Source organism: Chelonoidis abingdonii, chromosome 15, assembly GCF_003597395.2.
Source record: "Chelonoidis abingdonii isolate Lonesome George chromosome 15, CheloAbing_2.0, whole genome shotgun sequence".
Taxonomy (NCBI): Eukaryota; Metazoa; Chordata; order Testudines; family Testudinidae; genus Chelonoidis; species Chelonoidis abingdonii.
The window spans coordinates 43,588,578-43,616,533 of record NC_133783.1 but is presented as its reverse complement, the minus strand read 5'-3'; positions in this window follow the sequence as shown (position 1 = coordinate 43,616,533).

Here is a 27,956-nt window from a genome sequence, read left to right as displayed (position 1 = left end):
TAGCAGGGGCTCCACGAGGAGATCAACCCCCACGGTGGCTGCCACGGACCTCGTCATTGAAAAGACCTTCCAGGTCCGAGGGATGTCTTGGTAGAAGACTGGCAGCTGGAGAGGTCTCGCAGAAGACCTCTCAGATGGAGGTAAAAGAGCTGCCGGTCGTATCGGAGCGCTCGGAAGCGGCGGAGGAAGGCGTGCGCCAATACGCTCCATGCCGGACTACCTGCACCATACAGGAGCCTCTGCAGGGCCTGGAGGCAGAAGACTCCAGTGCGTAAGCACTTCAGGCCCTGCCCCCCCTCTTCCAGGGTGGAGAACCCCTGCAGAGACCCAGTGCATTCCTGGCCAAAATAACTCCAGAATCGCCGTCCAAAGGTTGGCCAGGAAATCCAGGGCTGGGACCAGGGTGTTGAGCCAGTACCAGAGCATGGGCAGGACCAGTTGATAAAGCACCAGTGCCCTCCCTTGAAGGAAGAGGCACCGGAGTAGTCCTGTCCATTTTCGGAGTCGCTCCGTCACCCTGCCCTCCAAACCGTGCCAGTTCTCTGGCGGAGACGGATGCGTGGCAGAAAGGTAAACGCCGAGATAGAGCAGTGGACCCAAGCTCCACCGGATGGCCTGAAGCGTGGGTGGGAGGGAGCTCGCCTACCACCCGTCCCCGACCACCAGGCCAGACCTCTTGACTCAGTTGACTCGGGCGGAGGAGGCCACCAAGTACACAGCCTTGCAAGCCTCCACCCGCGCCAAGTCGCCCAGGTCCTGGACCACAAAGAGCACATTGTCAGCGTAAGTCATCAGGACCAGCCGTAGCTCCAGCTCCAGCAGCACCAACCCCATCAACCTCCTGCAGAGGAGACAGAGGAAGAGCTCGATCACTGGATCGTACAGCTGGCCTGAGAGTTAAGCCTGACCAGACACTCCGCAGAAGCGTACAGCACCTGGAGAAAACCCACAAACTGGGATCCGAAGCCAAACGCTCGCAGAGTGCTCAGGAGATACCCGTGATCCACCCTGTCGAATGCCTTCTCCTGATCCAGGGACAAGAGGGCGAACGACAGACCATCCCTACACCCTAATTCCAGAAAGTCCTGAACCAGATACAAGTTATCAAAGATCGTGCGGCCTGGACGGTGTAGGTCTGGTCTAGATGGACCACGTCCACCAGCACGGACCCTAGCTGCATCGAGATGGCCTTAGCAATGATTTTGTAGTCCGTGCTGAGGAACGAGATGGGACGCCAATTCCATAAGTCACGGAGGTCCCCCCTCTTCGGCAATAAGGCAAGCACGGCTCGCCTGCATGAGAGAGTGAGGACCCCGCTCTGCAAAGACTCGGCCCAGACGGTGACCAGGTCTGGGCCGAGAACGTCCCAGAACACGCGGTAGAACTCCACGGTCAGCCCGTCCATGCCCGGAGATTTATTGGTGGGCATGCGACAGAGGGCTTCTGAGAGCTCGACCAGAGTGAGAGGCAACTCTAGCCAGTCCCAGTCGCCCATGTTGACCGTCAGGAGTCCGTCCCATAGCACTCTGCAAGCATTAGGATTGGACGGATCCGGAGAGAAAAGAATCGCGTAGAGGGCCCTGGCCCTCTTGCACATCTCTGCCAGATCCATGAGGGGGGTGCTGTCCTCTACCAGGAGGCAGGTGACGTGCTTCTTGGCCCCCCTTCTTTTCTCCAGGGTGTAGAAGAAGCGGGAGCCACGATCCATCTCCCGAAGGAGGCGAATGCGGGATCGAACAAAAGCACCCCAGGCCCGATGGTCTTCGAGGGCCCGGAGCTCCTCCCGCTTCTCCCGGCACGCTCCGCAGAGGGATGGATCCTCGGGGCTGGTGGCCAGATGCCTCTCCAGCTGTAAGACCTCCCGTTCCAACTGCTCTATCGCCGCATCCCTCCGTCGGCTGGCGCCCCAGGTGTAGTCACGGCAGAAGACCCGGGCGCACACCTTCCCCAGATCCCACCGCCGCCGCGCCGAGGGAAAGGTGCACCTCTGCCTTCACCAGGCCAGCCAGAATCCCGGAATGACGCCACGAAGCCCGCATCCTCCAGCAAACTATTATTAAAGTGCCAATAGGCTGGCCCCGGCCTCTCCACGCAGAGAGAGGCCGTCACGGTGGCAAAGTGGTGATCCAAAAAGGGGGCCGGCCAAACGCTGGAGGAGTGGGCCCGTGAAAGGTGGAAACGCGACAGGTAAATACGGTCCAGCCGGAAGTGGCGCAACCGATGGGCCTCCACCCAGACGAAGGTGAACGTTGAGATGTTGTCCGGGTGGTGGTCGCACCAGACGTCCACCAGGGAGTGGCATTCGACGATCTCCTGGAGGACGTTTGCAGTGACCGGGCACTGCTCGGTCCCCGAGCGGTCCTATTCCTTGAGGGTGGTGTTAAAGTCCCCTCCCAGGACCAGGCACTCACGAGGATCCAGGGAGCCGAGGAAGGCGGACACCTGCTGATAAAAACACAACCTTTCCGGGCCCAATGTCGGGGCGTAAACATTGATGAGATTAAACACAAGCCCCTCCATGCGGACCCGGAGGTACAGCAGGCGGCCCGGCACAGCCTCGGCGACCCCCAGCACCTTGGGCCGTAGGTCAGGGGAGAACAGGGTCGCCACTCCAGCCACACAAACTGAGAAGTGGCTAAAGTAGGCCCCATCCCCCCACTCCAGCCACCAGCTAGTTTCAGCGGCCGGATCCGTATGGGTCTCCTGCAGGAAAACCACAGAGTACCCCCACTCCTGGAGCAAGGAGAGCACCTGGCTCCTGCGGAGACCCATCCTACAGGCCCAGGTGTTCAAAATGGCAAAGATGATCGGCGCCATGAGGAGGGCTGGGGGGATCCTCGCCGGCAGACATGCCCACGGCCTCCGGCAGGCCACGCAGCAATCCGTGACCTACCCCGTAGGTGAGTAAAGAATCACGGAAGAGGTGGACCCGCTGGTAGGCCACGGAGGGCTGCTTCCCAGTCCTTTTACCCTCCCCCATGAGGGCCCTCGCGGCCTGGAGGATGTGATGGAAATCCCCCCATTACCAGAGCGCAAGCTGGACTTTTTTACGGGAGCCATGGACATCCTCAAGGAACTCCTGCAGCTCCTCCCTCAGCGCATGGGGGACGGGGTCACCGATCGATGACTGTCCCCCAGAGGGGCCCCCGTCACAGCCCCGTGGCCCACCGAGGCGGGCAGGCAGGGGGCAGACCCCCAACGTGGCATCTGATGGGCTGATGCCATGCGACCTGCCCCACTCCCCGGTTCAACAAGGGGCGGCGGAAGGAGAACTGCAGCCTCTGGTGGGTTGGGACAAAGAAAAACTACTGAAGCCGCTCCCTGGGGGGTATTCCCAGGGGCGGCACTGGCATCACGGGAGGTGGAGGGGACAAGGACAGGGCTGACATCAGGGACGGGATAGGGGACAGGAGTAGGGAGGGGATCAGGAAGAGAATCGGGGAGAGGGGCAGAGGTGGGCTCCTGAGCCCCAATAGTCAGGCCACCGGAAGGTGGCCCTTCCTGGTTAGGCTCAGGGATCTGGGGAATGGGAAGGAGACCCCCAATGATGCCAGGCTCAGCCACTAGGGCCCTTGTGGCAGTCCTGGCACCCGGAGATGGATGGTCAGCAACGGGGTCTCCACCCGGGAAGGAGGTCAGGTCCTCCATACCCAAGAGGGACGCCCCCTGGGAATTGGGTCTCGGCAGCGGGGCACTGGCCGTCGCCTCAATGGGCTCGGTGGCCGTCAACAGGGTGCCACCCGCAGCCGGGCTGATGGAAGAATCCAGGGGATCCCCAGAGGCAGGAGCAGAAGCAGAGGTTAGAGGAAGGGAACTCAGGGACAGGGGGACCGTGGTGAGGTCGACCAGATCGAGGCCTGCTAGCAGAGGGTCGTCCTCCCCCTGCGTGACTGGGGTCAGACTCAGGGCCTCAATCTCCTTGTAAATGGAAGGGAGAGCACCATCCACCACCCCAGGGCCCTCCCCGCCAGCACCCGAGGCGATACCCACGTCGGTGCTTGCAGAGGCTTCGAGTGGGAAGGGGGCAAGAGAGGCTCCCTCGGGGGCTTCCACGGGGAGGGACCCCAGAGGAGGGGTGACGTTACCTTCCGGTGCTGCCACGATGTCCCCAGCCGGCACCACAGAATGGGAGTCATCAGGGCGCAAGGCGGAAGGCTCGGCATCGGTGCCCCCCTTCCTGCTCTTCCGGGGAGCCTCCGAATCCGAAGGATGTAAGGAGGCTCGAGCCTTCCACTTGCCCCGCTTCTCCTGCACTAAGGACCAGCCCTCCATGGCATCATCCGGGGGCTGGCCAACAGAGGTCGGGTCTGGGGGCAAGGGCAATGGCTCAGGGACTCGGGGAGGCAGTGGTGGGACAGCAGAAGCGAGGGAGGATTCCCCCTGGGGCGAGCCCTCTCCCACATCCGGCAGTATCCCCACCGCACCCTCCTCCACAGTGGGGGACCGAGAAGGAGGAGGAGGGGCAGCTTCGGGTGCCGGGCAGCCAGGGGTGCCGGTGATGACAGGGCTGGCACCGTGCCGGGGCTCGGGGGTCCCGGACGCTCCTCCTTGCTGGGCCAAGGGGCAATCCCTCCGGATGCCCCATCGCCCGGCAGAGGTAGCACCGGGCCTCCCCCGTTGAATAATGCACCCGGTAGTGGGCTCCCTGGTAGGGGACCAGAAAGGACCCCTCGAGCGCCTCCCCGCACGCCCGCCGGCGCAGTTGAAGCTGCACTTGCCGGCGGAACGAGAGGACGTGACGGAGGGCGGGGTCCTTGCAGCCCAAGGGGAGAGGGCTGATGACGGAGATGGGGCGCCCCAGGGCAGAAAGGGCGGGCAACAGGGCGGCATTGGGCAGGAAGGAGGGACGGAGGTCAGGATTAAGCGGACCCCCAGGTCTTCCAACGGCTCCAGGGGGACGAACACGCCCCCACCGCCAGGCCCGTCTCTACCGCCTCCTGGGCGGCGGCCTCCGATGCCAGGAAGAAGACCACCTTCCCGTACATTTTGGAGGCCGCCACGAATGGCCGTGGGCCCCACCACCCTCACCAACGCCCGCACGTAGGTCTCCACGTGGGGCGAGGCGGGCACCAGGAGGCAACGGACGCCATGCTTCCTGGTCAAGGTGGGAAAGGGCCCCGGCCGCTGTAGATGGTGGTGGAAGCGGCGGTCGGAGGAGCAGCGGCAGGCGGGGGGCGCCGCCACCTGGGCGTATGCCCTGGGGGCCGGGGGAGGGACACCCGCAGAGCTGTGGAGGGAATAGCGGGGAGGGATGCCGCAGCCGGTAGTGGGGCCGCGGCAGCAGGGGGGCAGTCCTGCCATGGAGGGCCTGGCCTTTCTAGCGGGGCCCTTACCCTTCTTCCCACCCCGACCCTTCCCACCGGCTGGGGGGCTCCCCCCGAATCAGAAGGGGCGAGGGACGTGGCAGCAGCGGAGGTCTCCCCAGTACTCACCGCCGCCAGTGCCCCAGCAGGGGCGGTGGTAGGTGGATTGGCAGCAGCGGTCAAGGTAGAAGCTTGGTAAGTGGACACGGGGGCAGGTGGAGCAGGGGCAGTGGGAGCATCGCGAGGGGTCTCCCCCGCTGTGTCCCCTGCCATAACGAGAGCGGGGAGGGGGACAAACAGCGAGGGGAGAGGAAGGAGAGAAGGCAACCACCCCTCTGCGCTAGGCTGCAGGCAGGGCAGCAGGGCACCAGAAAGGGAAGGCTAAAGGGGCATGGGGAGCAGCCAAGGACCTAGGGGTGGGAGGGTTTCAGGACACCAATGCAGAGGGGAGTTCTGGCTCCTCTAGTTGCACTAGGGGATCAGGGGGGACAACGGCGGGGGGGTGCAGTGTACAAGGGGAAACTCAAATGGGGGAAGGGCACAAGCGCATGGGAGGGGGCGTGGGCAAATGAGGGGAGGGACCAATCAGGGCTGGGGGAGCACAGGGTGGGGCGGGGAAGGGCGAGCTGGAAATGGGGTAGAGGGACCATGGGGACAGCTGCAGGGCTGGGGCAGAACTATCAGGGCCGCAGAGGGAAATAGGTGGGGTGGACAAATGTGGCAAAGGGGAGGGGGTCAGCCCAGGGGGAGCGGGGAGGTGGTGTGCCCATAGGCACTCGTGCAAAAGTCAATGTTAGGCTGCTGCTGCTGCAGGCCCAAACGATGGAAGCGGGCGTGGTGAGCCAGGCGAGCAGCTCAGTCCCAGAGGCAGGAGTCCAAGGCAGAAGGAAAACAGCCAGCGGGGGTGGTGGAGGGGGCAACGATGGTGGTGGGGGTGAAAGGGAACACAGATGGACCGGGGGCAGGCTTCACGCCACACCCCTGGTGTCCTAACAGACATAGTCCAAACCCCCACCACAAGAGCACAGTTCGAAAAAGACTCAGTCCAGGAATGCCCCCTCCACAGTGGTCTTCATACGGTCTCCAGCAGCAGGCAGTCCTCTTCTCCATCCTCTCCTCCTTCTCCTCAGGGCTCCAACAGCTCCCCAGCAGTAGCCACAGTAGCCCCAGCAGCTCCAGGTGGTGGTGGTCTGGTGTCCAGGCAGGAGGGACCCCGCTCAGATGGTGTCCTCAGCAACAAGAGCTGGGGTCCCTCACTCCCCTCCTCTCTTGGAAGCAGGCCAGCAGCCCGGCACCCAGCCATCAAGCAGATAGCAGAGAAGGAGGGTGGGGGGTGGAGTCTAGCCCAGCCAGGGGAGTAGCTGGAGCAGTAACAGCAGCAGTAGCAGTAGCAGCAGCAGCGGCGAGGGCCCAGTGCTCAGCAGGAACAGCAGCAGCAGCAGCAGCAGCTCCCTCCCTCCTTCCTCCTTTCTCTACAGCAGAACAGTAGAAGGGAAATACACTACTGGCCACAGTAGACGCAGGTTTCTGTTCCCTGAGTGACCAGAGCAGAGGCTGCAGTAGAGTAATCAGGAACCTGCTAGAACCAATTAAGGCAGACAGGCTGATTAGATCACCTGCAGCCAACCAAGGCAGGCTAATCAGGGCCCCTGGGTTTAAAAAGGAGCTCACTCCAGTCAGCCGAGGGGGAGCCAGACGAGAGGAAGTGTGTGGGAGGAGCTGGGAGCAAGAGGCACAAGGAACTGAGAGAGGGAGAGGGAGAGGGTGAGGGTGAGGTGAGGTGAGGGTGAGGGTGGGGTGGAGGGTGTGGCTGCTGGAGGATTTAGGAGAGCAGCGTTATTCCAGAACCAGGAGGAAGGTCCTGTGTGAGGATAAAGAAGGTTTTGAAGGCCTGGGGGAAGTAGCCCAGGGGAGTTGTAGCTGTCTGGCGCTGTTACAAGGCACTATAGACAGGCTGGATCCACAGGCGCCTGCGGCTGGAACCGGTAGTAGAGGGTGGGCCCTGGTTCCTCCACTCCTGATCAGACCAGTGGGAGGTTGTCCGGACTGTGGGGAAGATCACTGAGGTGAGCAAATGTGCCAATAAGTGCAGGACCCATCAAGGTAGAGGAGGAACTTTGTCACAATATATTTTGCAGATTCCTGTTAGTACAAGTGATTGGTGCATATTTAACTTTTCCATTAATTTTTAATATGCCATATTGTTTTTAAAATGCATGTAAGTAATACATAAGAACTCCATGAGTGCTCTCTGCAGAGTCCAATTTATCAAAAAGGCTAAAGATAAATAACTAGAGAGGAAAAGGCTCTGATCAGCAGGAAGAGTTGCATACTACTCCAAACGTGCAAAAAACAGTTATAAAACATGTTCTATCATTGAGGAAATTTCTCATGAAAAGTCAACAGCAATACCCTTGACAAATACAGGCTCTTTATATTCCAAATATTTTCTGTCTATTTGAATAGAATCTCTCAGAAATATATTCTGTTTTTACCAGATTGAGAACTGACCTTCTCTTGAGGATTAACTGAAAACTACTCTCCAAATCCCAATTCAAGGCTTTTTATTTTCCTTATTCTGTCACTGCAACTCTGCAATTCATGTCTGACATTCTCTCGGGTGTACCATGAGTATACCATATGTAAATGAGGATTAAGCACCCAACACTAAAGTTTCAGTACTAGTTAAATTATAACTTTCGTCAGATGTACCTTAATAGTACACAACATCTCATTATAGTATTTAATGATTCAAGGGAAACATGGAATTCTTTAGAAGAGGTGCACAATCTCCATTTTTTAGCAAATACTGAAAGTCCCCAGACCTAATTACCCATGACTGTAACAATGTATTGCTCAGTATTAGTGTTCATTCACTCAGGAACTAAGAACCCAAGATACGCATCTGTAACAACACTTCAGCCACTTCAGTATCAAACATTGAGGCAATTACATTAGGTACTGAAAAAGATATCATGTAAATTAATCAGTTTGAGGACCTAATTTTTGGATCTGGCTGAGTGGGTTCCTCCCATCCTAAGGACAGACAAGACTGGTTTGGACTCCAGAGTAATTACAAAAGGCGTAAAGCTGCTCTAATTTGAGGAAGCAGTAATGTCTCCATTAAGTTAATCCTCCATCCTACAATTGCTGGTATGCAGTCTGCTCTGGCCAAGTCTCTCCTCCTCCCTCTTTGCTGCGCTGCTCTCCACAGGAACAGGTGATGTAGAGCCAGTTTCATGCCACTCAAGGGATTCACCTATATAAGGGTTATCCCCTTTATTCCACCAGCATGGTGCAAATGGCACACAGTGATGTCCATGGTCTGGTCCTGGGGGTGTACATGCTGAGAAGATGTAAGTTGCACAGTACAAGCGTTCAGAAGCATGAGAGTCTAAAATCTACCCAGACACCTAAGTGTAGGGTGAGGGACCAAGTCTGGAGTTTGCAGATGGAAAATAAGGTATGGTAAATTTAAATAAGTATGTAGCTAAGAGCACATGGCTATGGCTGATCCACACTTCACTTCATGCAGGTTCAAACTACCCCAACCTCTGCTTTAACAGTGTCAAAAACAGACAAAGTGGAGTCCCCCAGTCCTAATCTTTCCTGCCAAGTATAGGTTACTGCTGGATTATAACATCCCCCAAACTTTGATAAAGTCGTAGTGAGGCAGGCATTCAGACCTATTAGAAGAATACACATCTTTGTAGGGGCCTACTGGTTACTGCATTTTTTTTTTGTGAGCCATCATTTCTGCCACATTGAGAGGATTTAGTGGAAAATGTTTAGAGCCCTGAATCACCTGATTGCTCCCTTCTGTGGTGCTGTACTCTGAGCAATTAGAACTGACCAGCTTTCATTCCTGCCATTAACATGTTTCAGTTATCAAGCAGCTGACTTGGGGAATAATTGGCAAGATAGTCATATTTCTGAAAAGGATCTGTGGCTTACAGTGGATCATCAAGTGAATGAGTCAACAATGTGATGCAGCTGAAAAAAGGCTATTATCATTCTGGAGTGCATTAACCAGAATATCCTGTGTAAGAAACCAGGAGGTTATTGTCCCACTCTACTTGGCACTGGTGAGGCCCCACTTGGAGTAGTGTGTTAGATAAAAGGTTAAAAACATTGGGCATGTTTAGTCCTGAGAAAATGTGTTAAGGTCTGTTATAGAGAGGATTGTGATTGTTTTCTTTGATTACTGAAGTGCCACTTAATCTGCAGCAGGGGAAATTTAGGTTAGATATAATTAGAAAGTTTTCCACAATAGGTCACCTAAGCACTGGAACAGGCTTTGCAGGGCAGCTGTGGAATCCCCATCAGTGGAAGTTTTTAAGAACAGGTTAGACAAACACCTTTCAGGCATGGGTCCTGCCTCAGCACAATGGGCTGAACTAGATGCCAGCCCTTCATCTCTATGATTATTTCATGAGTGTTTTCTTGGAGTGAGTTGTGAGGAAACAGTGAGACATGCTTTTACTTCAGAAAAAGTCAAAGACATTCAAAAGATGAAAGAGCAGGCAGAAAATCTTATTTAGGGTGGAGATGTGGAAGTCTAAGTCCAATCTTTTTTACACCAGTGTAAATCAAGATTAATACCATTGGAATTAAGTTACACTAATGTAATACAAGTGCACGTAGGATCAGAATCAGGGTCATGATCTATGGTGCCTACTACTGAACTGAATTAGTTAGAAATTGTAGAAATAGTTATAGAAATATAGACAGCATATTTATGAACAAGGATAGTAATATTTAAAAGAATTTCCAAGACTATCGACTTACTTCGAGTCCTAATCCCTGCCAAGATCACAATCAATAGATTAATTTAAATTGCTTCCAACTATGTCCCCAAAGCAACTATTTTTTTATATAATGTTCCCCATCTTGGGAAGGAAGAGAGAGAGGGTTAAAGTCAGACTGGGATAAGCCTTGAGTAACTGGGTGGAATTCCCATGGAAGTCTCTTGGCCAAGTTCATGGTGATATAAATGATGATGCAAGTTACATGTTATGTGCAAGTGGTCAGAAAATGTGAAAAGAACTATAAAAACAGTGCAATTTGGCAGTAGATGGAAGGGTGTGGAAGGAAAGGCAAATAACAGATGGATGTAAATAAAATATGGAGACTCAATTTTTTTCTTTCTGAATGCAAAGTCTGTGCAAATTATATCGTTTTACCACATTCACACAGTTTTGGACCAGCTTTTAGTATACTTGACATGGAGCTGACAGGGCTGTTTCTGTATGCTGAATTTGGCCCAGAGCATGTAAGGTGGGGAAGAGAGTTGTATGTAAAGGACTTGGCTGTATTTGATCTTCTTCCAATGTGTGAATCCAAATTGAACTAATCGGTTTGTATTTTATTTACGAAGTGCTGTTATAATTGATGGTTATAGGTACATGTTGAATATGAGGTTGTTGTCCTTAACACAAAATGATTACATCCACTGTCCAAATGGACAACTAGTGCGATGTCATGGAGCTGCACCCACTAATGCCAATGGGGAAGATGGCCCATGAAAATTTACTTTTCATAAAAGCCTAAAGACAGAGTACACCTTAAAATTCCAAGCAAGGTTTGACTTTTCTCCAGTAACTCAATGTTATTTAATGGAATTCCCACGCAGGATGGGTGGAATTTTATAGTTCTCCGAAACTGCAGGTACAAAACATAGCATAATGCCAAGTCCATTCCCAGATGTGGTTTACAAGCAATCGTCTTACATTAAAAAATGTATGTGTAGGATGAAAATATTAATTTCCCATTTTATATTTGAAAATCCTCTGTGAGTGCACCAAAATCTCCACCCATCATCCACAAAGTGGTATGCAATACAAAGGGCAGAATATGTAAGTCTTCAGGATCGGTGCTGACACACCTATCTGCAAAAACTAAGTGCGGCCATAAAACGTAAGTATCAATGAACTAAAACTATGTTTTCATATACTCATTCAGTTGGGAAAATCACACCTAGATCATTCATGGAAAGTAGGTCTTTAGCAACATCATAATTTCCAGTGCTGATAAGGAAAACGATGCATAATTGATTTTAGTTGGATTTCACTGAGTCCCAAAACTATACTGTTTATACAGAATTATGGTGGGCAAATCTCCCAGTTGCTTCTGTAATGCTGCATCTTTAAGATCTTGAAGTTGTGAAAGACAGATAATGAATTTTAAGGAATGTTTCTTTACAGATAGATGACTGGGGAGATATGCACTAAACTTATTTTTACCATGACACCTAAATACATTTCTCTTCTAATATTTCACAGTTGCATTTTAACTTTGCAAAAGGTTTATCTAATAAACCAAAACTAATTATCAATATTCTCTAAGTTTTATGAACTCTGATAATTCCAATTGTATACTGTGGGAAGTATGATATAAGACCTTTCATTGCAATGCTAGCTCCAATAAAAATGAACTGAAATAGAAAATAATGCTACTTATGCTGTCTTTGTAAGGTGTTACATTTCAAATACTTATGTCAGATAACATGGATTATCTCTAAGAACAAATCCATTAAGAAGTTAAATCAGTTCTATTTCTTGAGGTGACAAATTCAAGAAACAAGACTTAATAGTTACATGGCTGTCAATTAAAGAAAGAGTCAGAAGAGACATTCTTCCTATATTTTGGTTTTAAATATCTCCATGAATACAGAAGATATAGAAAGGATTTTTTTTAAATGAGATCTTAGGGTATGTCTACACAGCAAAAAAAAAAAGAAGAAGAAAAACAATGTTCCAGATGCCAGGGAGGTGCGAGACTTCTAGGTAGATAGTGTGCTGGATGCAGAAGTCCCACAGGTGAAAGGCTTTCTGAGAAAGGGCCGATGATTGAGCTGCTCCCTGCCTGTTGACATAGAACATGAAGCCCATGTTGTCTGTCAACACCTGCACCACACGACCAGACAGATAGTGAAGAAACACTTCGCAAGCCAGGCGGATGGCCCTGAGCTCTGTGACGTTTATGTGCAATGACAGCTCCTCTCAAGACCATATCCTCTGGGTTCTGAGTGTACCGAGGTGCGCTCCCCAACCAAGGTTGGACGCATCTGACTCCAGAGACACTGAGTCGTGGATTCACAAATGGAACCCCTTCCAATACCGGATGGATCCAGGTGGGACCACCACTGCATGGAGTTGAGTACCCATGGCGGGATCGTGAGAAATTTGTCCAGGTGATGGCTAGATGGGGACTAGGCTGATGCCTAGTCTGGAAGGGTCTGAGCTGCAGTCTCGCATGCTGGACAATGTAAATGCATACCGCCATGTGCCCTGATAGCCTGAGACAGACATGGGCTGTGGTGAGCTGGTGGGCAGTGACTTGGGCAATCAGATCTGACATTGCCCCAAACCTGGCTTCTGGCAGGAATGCTCTGGCTCAGGTAGAGTTGCTCTAATAAACTCTATCCTCTGCACTGGGACCAATGTTGATTTTTGTTCATTTATCATCAGTCCCTGTGCTTGACGGGTGGCTCTCAGCATCATGATACGGCACTGGACATGCTCTCTGGTGCAGTCCTTGATGAGTCAGTTGTTGAGATATGGATAGATCTGGATACCCCAACATCTGAGGCAGGCTGTAACTATTGCCATGCACATTGTAAACACTTTGGGCATGGTCGGTAGGCTGAATGGGAGCACTGTGAACTGGTAGTGGGTGTTCCTATGAATTACAGAAACCTTCTGTGGCCGTGAAATATCGAAATATGAAAGTAAGCATCTTTCAGATCAAGGGCGGCATACCAGTCTCCTGCGGTCAGGGAGAGGATGATAGAGGCCAGGGAGACCATGCGGAACTTCAAATTCTTGAGATATTTGTAGAAGTTCTACAGGTCGAGGATGGGGTGTAGACCCCCCCCCCTTGGCCTTTGGAATAAAAAAATAGCAGGAATAAAACCCTTTCCCTCTCAAATGCTGTTGAACTTCCTCTATGGCTCCCACCCGCAGGAGGCCTTGCAACTCATGAGCGAGCAGATGCTCATGAGAAGGGTACCTGAGAGGAATGGGGTGAGAGGGAGGGATAGAAAGGAAATGGAGGGTATACCCCCCCTGCCACAGTGCTGAGCACTTACTGGTCTGATGTTACTGAAGTTCAAGCCCAGCTTGGGCAATAAACGGTTGGAAAACAAAAGGGGTGTCAGATCCAGGATGCAGGCTGGGAGGTCACCCTTGAGCACAATCTCAAAATGCCTGTTTGTTACCTGGCTGGTGGTGAGTAGAGCTCGAGTGAGCTGTAAAGGCCGGTGGTTGTCCTGATCGGTGCTTATAGCCTTTTCCCTTTTTGCAGAATGGCTCCAACTGGGTCTGACTCCTGAACAACTGGGTCTGCTGCGGTTTGAACCACTTCCTTGCTGGCGCTGGTGTGTAAAGGCCCAGGGAGCGCAAGGTAGCCCTAGAATCTTTCAGGCCATGTAATCGGCTGTCTATTTGGTCCAAGAACAGTTCAAGGCCATTGAAGGGGAGGTACTGGATTGACTGCTGAAGTTCAACTGACAGCATGGACGATTGCAGCCAAGACACGCTCCTCATGGAAATGGCCAAAGTGTCCACTGCGTCCGAGGCTGCTCGGAGGGCAGCTCTCGCCACTGTCTTGCCCTCATCAAGAACAGCCAGGAACTCCTGCTTGGGGTCCTCTGGCAGCAAGTCCACAAACTTGGCCATAGAGTGCCAAATGTTATAGTTGTAGCAACCAACCAGGGCGTGGTGATTGACCAGTCTCAACTGGAGGCTGGTAGTTGAACAAATTTTTCTGCCAGAGAGATCGAGCCTCTTTGCCTCTTTGTTCTTAGAGGTCAAACCTGTCTGTCTTGCTCATTGGCCACAGATACAACCAGTGAGCTCGGGGCAGGAGGGGTATAAAGATATTCAAAGCCCTTGACCAGGACATAATATTTCCTCTCTGCCTGCTAGGAGATGGGGGCAGGGAGGAGGGAGTTTGCCACAAGGCCCTGATTAGCTTTACCACTCCCTTGTGGATAGTTAAGGCCACCTTAGAAGGGAGGGCCATGCTCAAAATGTCAAATAGGGTGTTAGAGGGTTCTGACAACTTCTCAGCCTCTAGCCTCAGGTTTGTTGCCACCCTTTTCAGTAGCTCCCGATGAGCTTTCACATCATCCTGGGAAACCGCATGAGAAGGCCCCACTACTGCCTTATCAGGTGAAGATGAGGAGGTGAGTACAGGTGGTCAGTCAACTCCATTTACCCTGCTGGGGGAACCTTGGCTGAGGCTGGCTGACCTTGGGCACCCTGCTCCAACTCCTCCTCTCAGTCAGGAGGTGGGTGGGAGACTGTCACTGACCATTTCTCAGATGTCCCAAGACCAACCAGTGTACATGTTCCGACATCTGAGGGAACTCCCAGGGGTTCCAGAACTGTCACGGAGCCAGACACTGGCTCTGTGGCCTTGCACTTGCTGTCGGTACATGGGGAAATCCTGATGCCACAGGCAGGTGACCTTGGCCCACAGGCAATGCACCCGCCTCACTTTCCAAGCCTAAGGAGGAAGAAACTTGTCTCAGGGACCAGGGTGGTACTACAGCAGGGCCGGTGCAACCCATTAGGCGACCTAGACGGTCACCTAGGGCACTAGCATTTTGGGGCGGTATTTTGGGTCCTTCAGCGGCAATCGCGGTGGCCGGATCTTCAGTTGCTCCGGTTGTCATCAGCATTTGGGCGGAGGGACCTGGGGCAGGGGGGCACGGGGAGGGCCGCCTGCAGCAAGTAAGGGGGGGTGCAGCACGCAGAGGAACCGCTCCCTGCCCCAGCTCACCTCTTCTCCGCCTCCTCCCCTGAGCATGCTGTCCCGCTCTGCTTCTCTCCCTCCCAGGCTTGCAGCGTCAAACCTCTGATTGGCGCCACAAGCCTGGGAGGCAAGAGAAGTGGAGCGGCGACGGTGTGCTCTGGGAGGAGGCAGAGAAGCGGTGAGCTGGGGCAGAGAGCTGCTGCATGGCTCCCTGGGCAGGGGGGGAGCTGCCGTGGGGGGGCACCTCAGGCTGGGCGAGAGGGAGGTTCCGCAGGGGGGAGTGCCTCAGGGTGGGGGGGGGGATGGAGAGGTGCCACAGGGCTTGGGGGGGGGGGCGGAAGGTGGAAGTTTTGCCCAGGGCGCGAAACATCCTTGCACCCGCCCTGTACTACGGTATCCTCCTTGCCATTTCCATGCTGACTGTCCCTGTATGCTTCTCTTGGGGACTGGTGCCAGGATAGTGGAGCTTGGTGCTATATCTCTGGTGACAGTGCTCAGCAGACTGGCAATGGTAACATGGCGATTGATGCCTCATGCTCTGAGAATGGTGCCGCTCTGTTGACTGGGAGTGTGGAGACCTTCGTCTCAACTCTGGAGACCAGTCTAGATGATCTGGAGACAGGTGATGTGACTCCAGGGACTGGCGTCATGACTTAAGGGATCAATGCTGTGAGTCCAGAGAGCAACGCGGATGCTCAGGGGACTAGTGCCTGATCTCTGGGGACTGGTGACGCGCCTCGATAGGTCTGTGCTAGATAGCTGGCCATCAATGCTGGCATCCTGGAGAGTGATGCCTAGAGTCTGGGGAGTGGAGCCAGGAACTCTGGCAGGTAAGATGGCTTGTATCGGAGGGCCAGTGGGGCTGCTCTGGAGACCACTATCAGGATGCCATCTGCCGCGGTGCTGGGGAGCAGTGCTGCAGAGATGGGGAGCGCTGGAAGGGCCACAGGGCGGGTTTGCCTCTAGAACTGGCAACCTCTCTGGTAGGTGTCAGCAGCACGGAAGCAACAATGTGTCCCTAACAGCCTGGAAGGCCTCCAGTGTGGACAGCACTGCTGCTTTGTGGGGTGGCAGGCAGGTCTCGGAGGGCGCTCAACAGATCTGTGGATGCTGGCTATGATCCAGAGAGGATGAGCTTCCCCACATGGGTCTTTGCTCACTTCCAGCTTTCTCCTTCCCCTTACAGGATGTAGGAGACTGCCCACTCCCAGACTTCCGCCAGAGCTCGTCCCGTACAGATACCACTTAGGGAAAAACTTCCAGCACCAATGAATGTGGTGAGCACACACACCTCCAATGGAATGGACATGAGCAAGCACTTGAAGAAGACAATATATCTCACTTGGTGTCATATAGCAATTCTGCTTAATTTGCTGTATAGGTGAATGACCTTCATCACTATTCACAAGATCTAGTTAAAATACTAATGAGGCTGATTCAAAGGAGTTACTCCTGATGTACACCAACAATGAGATCAAAAGTAGATCTGTTTAAGAAGTGCAGTATCTTCCCATCTCATGATGCAACATCATCAGAAGTTTTGTGTTACTTCTGCAGTGTGACACATTACCAGACATACATAGTAAGAGGAACCCAAGATGCAAATTCTATATGGCCTCAGAAGCTTTAGAAACTATGCAATTTTTGAAGAAGGAAAGCTGACATTCAACACATCAACACATGCGGTCCGATTCCCCATCAAGTGTTGATCCTATGCTGAGACACAGTGCAGTGATTCAGTCATATTAGAAAAAGAAAATTAGTGGAAAACTAGTAGATGCTTCCCTGGCACATCCCATAGAGATTACTTTATGTGGTCACTATGTCAAATGCAGAGTGAATAGCCCTTGTCCTGGCCTGGGTCATAAAGTTATATTTCATCCACAATGTGCTCTTAATCCCTTTTTCCATACGATATAAACAAAGCAAGGTTTGACTGTTGTTGCATCCTACTAGAAACCTACCCCAACTCCTTTCTTTGGGCAAAATCCTTCAATGGGGCCAGGATTTCACCCTGGTTGCTTATTACATTATTTAAATCATTTACTAATCCTTGCAATAGTGTTTGTATCCAATCCATTTTGAAGTCATTTGTCAAGCAAGATTTTGTGAAACACCATGTCAAATGCTTTACTGAAGTGTAGATACTTTACATGCAGTCCATTCCCTTCGTCCACTAATTATATAATTCATTTAAAAAAAACAATTTTGTCTGGTAGGATTTCTTCTTTATAAATCAATGCAAGATTAGTTTTTAAATTAAATAAAATGTTGAGCTGTACCCCTTTTGGCCACTTCTGTCTGCTATATGACCTTATAGAGCTATATTTACTGAGGAAGGATGACATTCCAGCACTTAGCTTTTCTCCTGCAAGTAAGAAGCATTTTATAATATTTTTACTGTCATGCTCTCCTTGTGCTTCTTTATCATGCAGTTTGTTTTTGTACTTGAGAGGATAAGCTGACACTAACAACAAAACAGCATAATTACATTTTTAAAAATGTTTTAACCTAATTTAGTATGGCTGTAAAGTGCAAATGTTTAATTCTATGCCTTGTTATGGAAATAAAAATAGAATCTAAAACAGTTGTTTCTCCATGAGTAAACATTTTCCTAAATTAAACATAATTAATACTACACATTGGTTACATTTCAAAATTATTTATCACATACACACTCTTCTTAGCAGACATGCATCTTTGATACGGAAGGAATTCTCTTAAATGGTACATTCCTGTCACTATGGACACATTGCCTTGTTAATTTAATTTATAAAGTAGCTTTGCTGAACTCACAGATGCAGCCCATAAACTGAGTGGGGTTGACCCAGTAAAGGGTGGGGGTAGACTATTCAAAAGATGTGCTCTTCTCCAGGGCAGCCTCCTCTGACAGGGTTCCAGATGTCATTAGAGCATCTTTCCTTGGCCGAACCTGCCAAAGAAGGGACAGCAGTGATTGACTTTCAAGGGTAAATTCCTGCCAGGTACAGCTGTCTTCAGGGGAAAGTGTGGGAGCAGTTTTCACCCCCTAAGACCATTGGTGTGAATCTGGTCTAGTTTACATTATATAGTGCCTTCCAATGGCAAAGAATTCCAACGTGTTGCTTTAAGTTATGATAGAACCTACTGAATATACACAGATAACTTCATCTACCACTGTAGTGCACATTAGTTTGGATCTGAAACAAAATTCCAGATCCAAATGTCCCTCAGCTTTGGGGACATTATAAATCCAGACCCAGATTCAAAGGTTAACCACTGGCACAATGGGCCAAATCAAACCTTTAGAGCCAAACACTTCAGATTTTCCAGAACCAGGTCTAACTTTTGCAGTTTGAGCTTCTCACTCTGTATCAAGTACCAGTTTTTAAGAAACATAAAGGCCATACTGGGTCAGACCAAAGATCCATCTAGCCCAGTATCCTGTCTTCCAGCAGTGGCCAATGCCAGATGCCCCAGAAGGAATGAAGAGAACAGGCAACTACCATGTGATCCATCCCCTTCAGCCCACTCCCAGCCTCTGGCAAACAGAGATTAGGGACACCATCCCTTCCCATCTTGGCTAAGAGCCATTGATGAACCTATCCTCCATGGATTTATCTAGTTCTTTTTTGAACCCTCTTATAGTCTTGGCCTTCACAACATCCTCTGGCAAAGAGTTCCACAGGTTGACTGTGCTTTGTGTGAAGAAATACTTCCTTTTGTTTGTTTTAAACCTGCTGCCTATTAATTTTCATTTGGTGACCTCTAGTTCTTGTGTTATGAGAAGGAGTAAATAACACTTCTTTATTTACTTTCTTCATACCAGTCATGATTTTAGAGACCTCAATCATATCCCCCCTTAGTTGTCTCTTTTCAAAGCTGAAAAGTCCCACTCTTACTAATCTCTTCTCATATGGAAGCCTGACTTATAGCAGACATACCATAACTCTTCAGAATACAGTATTTTAAAGTAAATGATAAAAAACTTCGACTTTAGTGGGGCCCGGACTTCAGTCCAAAACTCTCATTAACCTCAAGAGGGCCAGGATTTCACTCTTGTGTGAGAACCTCTGTGGAACCTCCTGATTTATAAGTGAGAGAGGAAAATTAGACTATTTTCACCCTCTGTTACATCTGTGTAATGCCACTGACATTTCAGGGCAGAATTTGGCCACTTGAGTTTACCCTAAAAGTTTATGACAAAATTTATGCAAGTGAAAGAATATAAAGAATCTGTTTTACAATAAACTGTTTCCTAAGAATTAATTTTCTTTTAAATACTCTTTTTCAGAGTTCATATATCTCTATGATGCAGGAGAATATAATCAATATTACAGAGATGCAGAAGTTCTAGTAAATTATTTCAAACATATCAGTTCATATATACTTATAATTCACAGGAGCACATTCCTGCAATAAACAGACAGGGATGCACAGCATGAAAAAACATTTAGCACAGAACAGCCTCCATGAATAATTGCCTGTCAATGTGGCTTGTTAAAGAGAAACTACAATTTTACAAGACAATTCTTGTGTCTGCTTGTCTGCCCCAAAGACAGATAGGTATAACACACAAAAACATTACCAGCTTTCAGGAAAAAAAAATCTTACTCTCTTGAACTGAAATCTAAATTTGTACAGTATTAAGAGAGCCATCACACAACAATAAACTTGCATACCCAAGTATATACCTCTCAAATGCTAAAGTTTAATTAATTGTATTTTAAAGTGATATTGGAATTGACAAGTAGTGTGGTCAGCAGCTAGCAAGAATTAAGGAGGCAGCGGGGCTATGGACAATCCTGACAATCCTATCCTCCTGTCCTGATAATAAGAGCTGACTAGGCATACCCCTCTGTAATATGCTGTACCCCTTTGGAGGGTGGATCAGTAGGTGCACTGTGTGTGCTGGGGAACTCCGAAAAGCCCTTCAAGGCAGGATGGTCTCTTTCAGCCATAATTTGACCTTCTCATAGCAGGTATTTTGAAGTCACTACAGATCATGAGAAGCCTTGACTTGAGAAGCCGTTTTAAGAAACATCTTTCTTTCTGATCCTGGGCCAAACTTGACAATCTCTGTCTTCTGTCATAATTCTGTCTAAGGCATTAATATTTGTTTCAATTCACAGTGAGCTCAGCATCTAATCTGTGCTGCATGCATGAGAACTGAGTTTGGATCATGAACTTGATCTTTTATTCCTAGTCCAGCAGGACATGGCAGCTCTGCAGAGGCAATAAGATCAACCTGCTGAGAAGACTGACCCTGGTTTACTCATCTAAGTAATATTAAATGACAAGGACCAAAGTGGGTTGGGTCCCACCCTCAATGACAAGTAGAGAGGTTGCTAGGAAGTGACTATTTTACATCTGTGTAATAAAGCGAAAAGGAAGGAAGAGAAATCCCTCAAAAAGACAGGGAAATGATGGCACAGATGTACACCAGGCTTAAATGTAAAGCTCAGCACCATGCAACTATTTAAACTTTTTAAAACTGCCTTACCATTTTTTTTGCCTTTGCTTTCAAGAGAGTGAAAAGGTACATCCATATATTAAAAATTAAAAAAGGAAAATGATGAATTCATTATTAAAGAATATAAGAACAGGAATGGATAAAAACATAACATTACAGCCATTATAGAGCCAACATAGCCTATGGCAATTTTTACACCTAGCAATATTTGTAAAAAAATGAGTTTAGTGCTTATGAAAGATACGATACACCGTGCAGCGCTCAGTTGATTTATGCAGGGTCTCATCCAAAGCATACTAAAGTCAATGACAGTCTTTCCACTGACTTCTGTTTACTTTGGACCTTGGCCCAAAGCTCACTGAACACAGGCAACAACAGTATGAATTACCTCACAATAAAAGTGCCGTAACCTTTTCCTAGAAGGGTCACCACGAAAGCTGAAATAGCTGAGCCTTCATGGCCATCCAAGTTCTTGGCCTCTGCCCTCAGACTGTCCAAAACAATACCATTTCTGATGGTGACTTTCATAATGTGTGCTCTCCACCATGCAATGGACAGAGATAATGACTCTTTTCGCATACAATAGGGCAATAGGTCATCATAACAGCTATCAGATAGTAACATCTTAATCAGTCTAAACAAGAAAGCTTCCAGGCACTTCAAATTATCATACTTTCTGCCTGAAAGAAACTTAACAGATAGATCCTGCATGCAACATATAGGTTTAGAACTAAAGAATCACAAATATAGACCATACTGAAGGAATGCAGTATTCAAATTTAGTACAGTAAGTATCAACTCCACATGTTATTTGAAGTAGTTTTCAGGTGAAATTATGAACATATTACAGAGACTCCTTCATAGCTCAGGAAGCACTTTAAAAATAGCCAAAAGTTAAAAAAAACAAAGTTGCTCTATGACAAAAGCTGAAACTATTAAGATCTATTGTTTAAGCAAAGCTCCCATTGTTTAAATCTAGAATACCAAGTAAATGCCATTTTAGAAAAATCTGGGTTCCTGGACACATCCATAATATATGGCCTTCGTAATAGCCCATAACCTCACATATATAATTGTCAGCCAGCAACATATGACAGTTGTAGCATGAGGTACTGAATTCACAACCTTTAGCTCCCAAAGCACTTGCAGCTACTTGGCAAGCTAAAGGTGCAGATGTACTCTCAGTAAACAAAGGAAGTTGATAATGAGCGGGCCAGATATATTTGAACAAGTTAAGTGTACTGCTACACGTATACACATCAAAACTAGTGACCTTTTTCAACGTGACAGAAGGAAAACTTGGAGGGATTTTATTTTTCAAAATTAGACAACTAGAAAGTGTTCCAGCTAACTAGAAGCCAGTATCCAAGACCCTTATGCTCCCCATACTGTATGGTACACAGAGGAGTAAGACAAAGACAAAACACGGCATAGACACCAGCGCTGGGGGGAAGGAAGGGGAAGGCAGGCAGGAGGAAGTTACATATGCTGTCCTAATTCCTACTTCTTTAGTCACTCACTGCTTTCCTTCTTGAAGTAAATCTACATGGCCAACAGGCTGCATAGAAAGAGGGGATTATCCTGGAAGAGGAAGAGCTGGGGAACAGGCACTCTGTGCAACATGTTCCCCCTTCCCTACTTGTCAAAAAGGGGATCAGATAATGCTGCTTTATTTGCAGTACTAACTATGCCTCTGCACTATGGGTCTGACCCAATTCCCATTGAAGTCAGGGGAGCCTTTCAATTTACTTTAATAGGAACTGGATCAGGCGCTCTGTTATTCCGATCAGAAGGGTCACAATACACAGTGCCAGGCAGCTGGCAGCAGCACAGATGGGAACTAGCTCTGTACTCACTGTGGAAAATCTTCGTTGGATCTGACCTGGGACTTACACAAAATTCTGCCATCAACCATATGGATCCCTAGCCTTCACTTGTTTCTGCATCCATGACCCTGTGCACCAAAATGGGAATGCAGCTGCTTCCAATGCTCTATAGCTTTTTGGATTATTTTATTTCCCTCTGCACATTTTAACATATGTACCTACGACAGATGTTTTTAGAAGTAGACCACCTTCACCAAATTCAAGGAGCTCAGTACCTATTTTCCCCACTTAGCAGATAACCTTTATGACTAACTCTCTGAAGGATTCTTCTTCCTAACAGAGTCATTACAAGCCTCACATACCAAGAGAAATGAAACAACCAAAGTTAAAATAGTGCTATCTAGTAATCTCTTATCATTGTATGGGTTTCTTTTATGTTAGAAAAGCTCAAAAATAAAATGTCTTTCCATGCCATTTTCTCTTTTGCATTGGGCGAACTTTTTTTTTTTTAATCGGAGCCACTGTAAATATGGATGATTTAATTACTCCCATATTTGAATATCAGCATTATTCATCAGTGTGCAGAATATATGTACCTCGGTTTATCCTCCTGACATAGTGCTTTATGGCTGCATGGAATTAAATCACAGGATGCTGTTTAAGGCAGACAAACAGAAAATGAATCAATGACAAAAGATAACGGACCACAGACAAAATACCAAGAGTTCTTAACAGGAAACAATGAGAAAGGTATTAGTTTTGCCTAGACCTGAGCCTAGGATGAAATGGACACTAAACAAATATACCAACCTGGAGAGAAAAAGGATGTGAATGAGCAGCAGTTGCTTGAGAGTGGGCAAAAGACACTGAGAGAGAAAACCACAAGGGAACAGTCTGTCTTTCCCAGCCCAGAGACAGTTTCTGGTTAGCCCAGTTTTCCTCTACCAAAACTTTCAAGAAAAGGATAAAGTTTAGATGAGACCAGATGAATATGGAGTGTATTAATTCTTCTCTCTACTTCTGGAAGGAAGTTTCTCACAGGTACCTACAAGTAGAGTTGGGGATGTTATATTAACAGTTGGCAATAGGGGGACTGTCACAGTGGCATCTAGTTTGAGAATGGTAGAGCCACAGGGCTCCCCGCAGCTAAAGGTGAAGGTAGCAAAATCTATCACATGAGACATGCATACAAGAAGGGCTGCAAAGGTTGGGGGAGGGGAGTCTAGGGCACTACTCACCCTGTAACCAAGAGGTGTTGTAGCCTAGCAATTGAGTCTAAAGTAGGGCAAACTCTGGGCAACAATGCAGATAAAGGCCTGTCACTTTGAAAGAGCACTCCCAGAGATAGGGGTGGGGGAGAGAGGTCACAGGTGTAACTCAACCCTGATTTATGACACCCAGTCTCCAAATTCTGAGTATCTGGCAGCTAGCTGCTGTGGCAGGGCTAGGTGGCGGGCATTGGCTAAACTGAGGAAAAATTAGTAAAGTATATTTTAATTTCTCTTTTTAAAACAGCATTTATGTATACCTGCTGCCACATAACACCTTCGCTTGCTGGAGGAGTGCACTGCAGGTGCTGCTTTCCTCAGTTTGCCCTTCCCTGGGGTTTTCTTTCTCTCCTGGGCATTTACATGTCTCAACTCTGCAGCTGGATGATTTTCACAGTTCAGTCTCCTTCGACAGTAACAAAAGTTCAGACAAAAGGTTCTAGCACCCCACTTAGGTTCTACCACCCTACTTAAGTTCCTTTTTAGCTCATCCTCTGGGCTACCTTTAAGTCTCTCTGCTTTGGGACAGAGCCCTAACTCCCAGGGTGCTTCCCTGAAGTCCCCTCACAGTCTCAGCCCCTCTAGTCTATCTTTCAACCTGTTTCAACTAGACCTGCCTCTTCAAGACCCCAAACCAGGACCTTCTGCAAGACCCCAACAAGTGTCCTGTTGTTTTGCCTCCAAACTGAGTTCTCTGCCTTTTGAGGAGGCTCAGGTGTTTGTTAGGCTATCACCTGACCCCAATTAGTCCTGCTCCCTTAGGCTGGCAGACCGGGGATGAGGAGTTTGGGGTGTGGGAGAGGGCTCAGGGCTGGAGTGCAGGCTCCGGGTTGGGCCAGAAACAAGTGGTTAAGGGTGTGGGAGAGGGGTCCAAGCTGGAGCAGGCGGTTGGGGTGCGAGGGGGTTGAGGACTCCAGCTGGGGGCTGCAGGTTCTGGGGTGGGGCTGGGGATGAGGGTTTGGGGGTCAGGAGGGGGCTGAGGCAGCGGATTGGTGTGTTGGGGCAGGTGCAGGCTCCTGGAGGGAGTTTGGTGTGGGAGAGGACTCCAGGCTGGGGCTCGGAGGGATTTGGAGTGCAGGAGGAGGGTGGGCTATGGTTGGGGGTGCTGGGGCAGGGGGTTGGGATGCAGGGGAAGTTGAGGGCTCCGGCTGGGGGTGTGGGCTCGGGGCTGGGGATGAGGGGTTTGGGGTGCAGGAAGGGGCTGAGGGATGGGGTTGGAGTGTTGGGCTCTGGGAAGGAGTTGGGATGCATAAGGGGACTCTGGGATGGGAGAGGGAGTTGGGGTGTGGGAGGAGCTGCAGGGTCTGGGTGGGGCTTACTGTGGCTCCCAGGAAGCAGCCACCAGGTCCCTGCAGTCCCTAGACACATGGGCGTCCAGGAAGGCTTCGCGGGCTACCATGCACCCAGAGGTGCCACCCCCGCAGCTCCCATTAGTCATGTTCCCGGCCAATGGGAGCTGCAGAGCTGGCCCATGGGGCAGGGGCAGTGCGTGGAGCCTCCCAAGCCACCCATGCATCTAGGGGCTGCAGGAACCTGGCAGACACTTTCGGGAGCCATGCGGAGTTAGGGCAGGGAGGGATCCTGCCTTAGCCCTGGCCCCCTGCTGCACCACTGACTGGACTTTTAATGGCCTGGTCGGCAATGCCAGCTGGAGCCACCAGGGTCCCTTTTCAACTGGGTGTTACAGTCGAAAACCAGATGCCTGACAATCCTAGGGGAAGGGGCGGAGTAGGGGAGGAACGGGGGCAGGACTGGAATAGAGGAGGGGGAAAGGGTGAAATGGAGTGGGACCAAGGTGGGGCCATGGGTAGAAGGGGTGGAACGGGGGCGGGGCTCCAGACTCAGAGCTCCAGCCAAGGCCGATAGCTCTGCCACCATCTGAGCTGAGGTCAAGCTCTCAGCCCCCACTCCCACCAGGGCCATGTGGGGAAGGGACCGAACTCTCAGCTTCCCCCCAACTATCCTAGCCAGGGCCAGGGGCAGACGACTGAGAGAAGCCAGGGGGCATGGCCATGGCCAGAAAAGGCAGGACAGAGGACTAGCCTCCCCAAGGCGAAGCTTCACCTGTTGCGCATGCCTAAACCTTCTCTGGAGTTCAGATTTAGTGCAGGCTACAGGAAAGTGCCTATCTCAGCTTGCAATCTGCAGCTGGGAACCCTTCTTCTGGAGTCAGGCAGTTTAGGTATCTATCTAAGTCATTTCTTGTCAGAATAAGTTAGGTGTCTGCCTAACTCCACACAAAATGGCCAGTTAGTGGAAGAAGCCCTCCCTCTAGCTCACCGGTTAAGGTACTCTCACAGGATGTGGGATCTCCTAGTTCAATTTTCCCCCTATGATTAATGAGAAGAAAGGATTTGAATGTAGGGGTTCTGCAGCCTCAGGTGAATATCCTGACTGGAGAGGGATTCTCATGCTTTCTCTGGCCAAATTATCATTAATTATTCAATCAAAGTGTAACAACTTTTATAAGTGAGATTGAGAGAGGCCCAGATGAGATTATCCCATAGTCCATTTATGAGGACATTCAGCAGAGAGATGGGAGATCCCTGTTCAAATTACTTCTTCTCATCAGATGGAAGGGGGCAATGAACTGGGGTCTTCCACATCCTGAGTACCCCAATCACTGGTTTAAAGTTTAAAGCCTTTTTGTGTGGCATTAGGTATATTCCAGGCACACCGAGTCAATCAAGCCCTACAAGCAAGATAGGCAGAGAAGCACCTATCTTTCCCTGGTTCTGGGATTAGGGGGGAGATAGGCATCCGGATGCCTAGAGCAAAGCAGCAGTGTATGTGCTCAGAGGCAGAACCATAGGCACCGAGGGAACTTTTACAGTGAAAATTTTCACACCAAGAAAACTTAGGCACCTACAGGATTAAGCAGTAGCCAAGTGGAAGTTCTGTGGAATCCAGTGGTGCCTAAAACTATGATTTATGTGCCTAAAACTGGGGTTTAAGCACTTAAATCCCTTTGTGAATCTGGCTCTTTGTTCCTGCAAAACCATTTTCATCATTCCAATGAAAGCACTGAACATGAACACGACAGATCAAATGCTGGTGGGCACAGTAAAGTATTCTGGAGAGCTTGTAGCCATGATGCAATCTCCATTGACTGAAGATACACACTCATAATTGATCAATTCAGTCCATGGGGGCATGGATCAGCATTCACGTCACACTGCCTGTTAATACCTGGCCCAGGCTGGGGAAGCTAATGATTCAACCACCGGACCAAAATCAATGATGAATCCTGGTCATGTGACACTGGAGGCATGTTGTGCATAATAAGAATTCAGCTGTAGTCTAGGCATACTTGGATTCCTCACTCACTCTGAGCTCTCACAGAGCAGCATATGTGAGTAAAGATTTCTGCCATCTCCAGTTGGCTAGGAAACTCTGTCCCATCCTGATAGATGAAGATCTGGCTTCAGTTATTCATGCCGTTATCACTAAGGCTACAATTATATCAAGGAGATAAGGGAAGTCACAGAATCCATGACTTCCATTGACCTCTGTGAAATTTTCTGCCCTAGGGCTGGAGCTCCAAGCCGGCATCCCCCTGCAACTCCCAGTCTTCGCCCTGGCACTCGATATGGCTTCCCATAAAATATCAAATCCAGTTCAAGTTCTCAGTCCTCATCTTCAGAGCACTCCTTGTCCTGGGCTGAGGATATCTAAAGCTTTGGGATGAAGACTGTGGTAAACAACTACGATCCTCTGGCACAATGGAACTCTCAACAGGAAGAGCAAAGCTCATCTGTGCAAGAGACAGAACTTTCTTCTGGACTGGACCGTGGAATAAACTCCCCATGAACTAAGGACTATCACAAACCTCTTCACTTTCCACACCAAATACAAGGCACATTTTTGACCTACCTACCTCGAATATAAACACATAGCAACATGTGTGTGTGTTTATACAGATAGAAATGCTTCCATAACAAGACACTCCACTGCACACACTTTTCCTTCCGAGGAGAGGATGACAGAACAAATACTACATGACAGAAGTGTAGTCACATGGCTTACTGCGCTCCTGGAAGGTGCTCAGATATTACAATGATGGGCGCAGTATAAAAACCTATGTGGAACAGAACAGAGAACACTTCAAGCCCCTTGTCTCTTGAAACTCTTGTAAACAGGTGATGCTATAGCATTTGGTTGCTCAATGCTAACTCATGTGACAGTAAAAGAGTAAGTGGAACATGTTCTACAGAACTGAGGATAGAACTGGGGAGTTCCTAAAGTCTAACTTTGCCTTTGCTAAGGATGTGTTGTCTGGCCTTTTGAAAGTCACTTAGGCAAAAGTATTCAAAAAGTAGTCTCTGACTTTGGATTCTTCAACTTTTGG